The sequence below is a fragment of the Sapajus apella genome, unplaced genomic scaffold (assembly GCF_009761245.1).
Source record: "Sapajus apella isolate SASKATOON/1434 unplaced genomic scaffold, GSC_monkey_1.0 scaffold7, whole genome shotgun sequence".
Lineage (NCBI taxonomy): Eukaryota > Metazoa > Chordata > Mammalia > Primates > Cebidae > Sapajus > Sapajus apella.
Genome location: NW_022436947.1, coordinates 3,468,167 through 3,472,442, shown reverse-complemented (window position 1 = coordinate 3,472,442; position 4,276 = coordinate 3,468,167). Strand labels below are relative to the sequence as shown.

At 42.7% G+C, this 4,276-nt stretch overlaps 1 non-coding gene across 1 annotated transcript; it reads left to right on the top strand.

The window, feature by feature from the left end:
• The first annotated feature begins 2,007 nt into the window (after window positions 1-2,007).
• Window positions 2,008-2,114, top strand: LOC116550520. The gene has a single exon (XR_004268470.1). It is a non-coding gene; the product is annotated as a U6 spliceosomal RNA (small nuclear RNA).
• The last annotated feature ends 2,162 nt before the right edge of the window (window positions 2,115-4,276 follow it).

The window sequence follows — 4,276 nt, the reverse complement described above, 5'->3', positions numbered from 1 at the left end:
TACAGGCACGCACCACCATGCCCAGCTAATTTTTTGCATTTTTAGTAGAGACGGGGTTTCACCGTGCTGACCAGGATGGTCTCGATCTCTTGACCTCGTGATCCACCCGCCTCGGCCTCCCAAAGTGCTGGGATTACAGGCTTGAGCCACCGCGCCCGGCCTCAAGGTATTTCTAATAAAGAGTGAAAACCAATTGCCACTCTGTTCTCAGCAATCATCTAAAAGAGTGTCTCAATCTATTTGTGCTGTAATAACAAAATACCTGAGGCTGGGTAATTTAGAAAGAACATAAACTTATTCCTTACTGTTTCAGAGACTGGGAAGTCCAAGATCAGGGTGCTGGCAAGCTCAGTGTCTGGTGATGGTGTTGTATTGGACCGAGCGTAGAAAGTTAGCATCAAGACAAAAGTATGCCAGATTGCAGGGTCATTTATTATGCTGACGACCACAGAGGACTCATGTCTCTCCAACCTGTGGCGTCAAAAGGAGGGTGCCAAGACTTTTTATACCCGAAAAACCACCTTGGGAGTGGGGGTGAGGAGCGGGGATGGGGATGAAAAGGTTTTGGACATTCCAAGGTCCAGGGGATTCTGTAATTCACCTCCTGGGAGGAGACGAGGGCGGGGGTCTCCGGACATTCCAAGGGCCAGGGGACTTTTGTCATTCTGTTTATTACTTCAGTGGTTTACAGAAGTCAAGATAAGCATTTGTTTACACACAGATCTTAGTTATCCTGGGCTGCTTATTTTAGTTATCACTAAATAACTAAAGCAAAGGCTAGCAACTCTGGCACAATATCACAATGGCCCAGTCTCTGTTTCCAAGATGGAACCTTAAATGCTGTGTCCTCACATGGCAGAAGGGAGGGTGAGGCAAAGGCCTACATTGTTCCCTCTAGTCCTTTTCAAAAGTTATTAAGGCCACAAGCGGTGGCTCATGCCTGTAATCCCAGCACTTTGGGAGGCCGAGGTAGGCAGATCACGAGGTCAGAAGATTGAAACCGTCCTGGCTAACACAGTGAAACCCCGTCTCTATTAAAAATACAAAAAATTAGCCAGGTGTGGTGGTGTGTGCCTTTAGTCCCAGCTACTCTGGAGGCTGAGACAGGAGAATCACTTGAACCCAGGAGGTGGAGGTTGTAATGAGCTGATATCACATCACTGCACTCCAGCCTGGGTGACAAAGCAAGACTCCATCTCAATAAATAAATAAATAAAAATAATAGTTGTTGTTAATCCCACTTATGAAGGCTCAAGAACAGCCTGGACAACATAATGAAACCCCATCTCTACAAAAGTTAAACAAACAAACAAAAAAATTAGCCAGGCATGATGGTGTGCACCTGTAGCCCTAACTACTCAGGAGGCCGAGGTGAGAGGATCGTTTGAAACCAGCATTCTGAGGCTGCAGTGAGCAATGATCATGCTACTGCACTCCAGCCTGGGTGACTTAATCCCCCCTCCAAAAGGCATTATCTCTTAATGTTATCACATTGGACACGAAGTTTCAATATATATTTTTTTTTGACCAGGATGGAAGTTCAATAGCATGATTATAGCTCATTGCAGCCTCTAGCTCCTGAGCTCAAGCGATCCTCCTGCCTCAGCCTCTCAAGTAGCTGAGACTACAGGCACATGCAACCACACCCAGCTAATTTTAAATTTTTTGTGTGAGATAGGGTCTCTCTGTGTTACCTAGGCTGCTCTTGAACTCTTGGCTTCAATCGATCCTCCTGCCTTGGCCACCCAAAGTGCGGGGATTACAGGTGTGAGCCACTGCTCCCGGCCCACATGAATTTTGCAGGACACATTACAAACCATAGTAAACAAGGGCTTGGCAAATTGACAAATTTTATGCATTTTTTAATATCAAAAACACAAACTCGATGGAGCCTTAGTAGCCTTCTCTGTTCCACGCTTCACTACCTATTAATCAGACTTGGCATTCAAGACATATTGTTTCGCCATTCCAGCTGCATATTCTTAAATATACCAAAAATAAAAAATGGTGCTTGCGTCGGCAGCACACATACTAAAATTGGAACGATACAGAGAAGATTAGCATGGCCCCTGTGCAAGGATGACACACAAATTTGTGAAGCATTCCATATTTTAAAAAAAATAAAATAAAAAATAAAAAATGGTTAGAAAGCAGTATGGGGAAATGGTCACAGTCTCTCTGGATGACGGGACTTTTATCCTGAACTTTCCTAACTTTTGAGCAACATGTATTAGTTTACAATCAGTAAAAAACATTATCTTTAAAATTAAAAAAAAAAATTCCTATGTTACTGGGGAAGAGTGTGGTAGTAGTGATTAAGCAATAATCATAATATATTATCCCTTGGGTCCTGGGGGCCTAAAATAAGAAAAAATGATCTAATGAATATTTTAAACTCTTAAATAAAATTATTATAAAATTTCAAAATTTTATAATAGGAGAAGAATTTGTCATCACTTTCTGAGGAACAGTATTCTGTATCTGTGAAATCCACAGAGCAGTCTTTTCTTTTCTTTCTTTCAGGCAGGGTCTCACTCTGTCACTCAAGCTGGAGTGCAGTGGAATGATAGTAGCTCACTGCAGCCTCGGACTCCTGGGTCGAAGTGATCCTCCCACCTCAGCCTCCTGAGCAGCAAGGGCTACAGGCACACGCCACCATGCCTGGCTAAATTTTTAAACCTTTTTTTGTGGAGACAGGGTTTCACTATGTTGCCCAGGCTGCTCTAGAGCTCTTGGTCTAAAGCAGTCTTCCTGCCTCAGCCTCCCAAATCGCTGGGATTATAGGCATATAATCTCCTTTCTCAACAGATCAATCTTCTTTCTCAACTTTGCTATCACAACTATTGAACCTAGCCATCAGGGTAGGCAATATTGGGCTGAAGCAATCCAGAATATGCCATATGCCACTCTGGCATAAGGAGTATTAATTTGTGCTAAAGGCAATTGAAAATTAACAAATTCAGGAAGAGTTCTTTGTTCTCCCCCATCTGCCTAAAAGCAGACCATAAATTTTTCTTTTCTTTTTTTGAGAGGGAGTTTCGCTCTTGTTATCCAGGCTGGAGTGCAACGGCGCGATCTCGGCTCACCGCAACCTCCGCCTCCTGGGTTCAAGCAATTCTCCTGCCTCAGCCTCCCGAGTACCTGGGACTACAGGCCCACCCATGCGCCACCATGCCCAGCTAATTTTTGTATTTTCAGTAGAGACGGGGTTTCACCATGTTGACCAGGATGGTCTTGATCTCTTGACCTTGTGATCCACCCGCCTTGGCCTCCCAAAGTGTTGGGATTACAGGTGTGAGCCACTGCGCCCAGTCTCTTTTTTTTTTGCACCTGGGTGCACATGGCCTAAGGCTGAAAAGGGCATTAGCCTAAATTTTTCTTTAATGAAGGTGTCACACACACACACATGCACGCACACACACGCACACACACACACACACACACACACACACACTAATTCCCCCTAACCCCTCAACCAGACCAGGGAGAGAAGAGCCACTCTTATCCTCAAGATGGGGAGTTAACACCAAGAAAACTTTGCATAATCAGGTCTTACTAAAGTAGGCCTTATCTTCCATTAGCTCCCCCATATGTTTCCTAGTCTTTTCATGGCAAATGATCATCCTTTAAGCCGAAGCCTAAACTCTTTCCACTGTTAAAAGGGTATATGAGTCCCTGAGTCTAATCTCTTCTTTGAGAGAAGAACTCGTGCACACATAAATACAGATTGTGTTCTCTCCTGTTAATCTGTCTTTTGTTAGTTTAATTCACCTGCCCTAGGTTACAGAAATTAAGAAGATAGAGGGAAAACTTTTTTCTCCCTGACATTCTTGATTTTTAAACATTTTTAAATAATCTTCTTTACATAAAAATGTTTTAGGATCTAAAAATTTATTGTTTTTATTGCTTTTATTTGTCAAGTATTAGGTAAAATTTATTAGGTTTTTATGTATTCCTTTTCTCCCTCAACTAGAATCCCAGGTTGAGGGAAAGACTATGTCATAATATAATGAGTGCTCAAATTCCCCTAAAATAGACTTTTTGAGGAAAGGAAAAAATAGTCCTTGACATAGTGAAGGTAATCAATAAGCAGTTTTTAGATATCTCTATTATAAAACATTTTTTGGCAGTAAAGAAGCAGGCATTGTTTTTTGTTGTGGTGGTGGTTTTTTTTAGATGAAGTTTCGCTCTTGTTGCCCAGGCTGGAATGCAATGGCATGATCTCAGCTCACCGCAACCTCCCCATCTCTGGTTCAAGCAATTCTCCTGCCTCAGC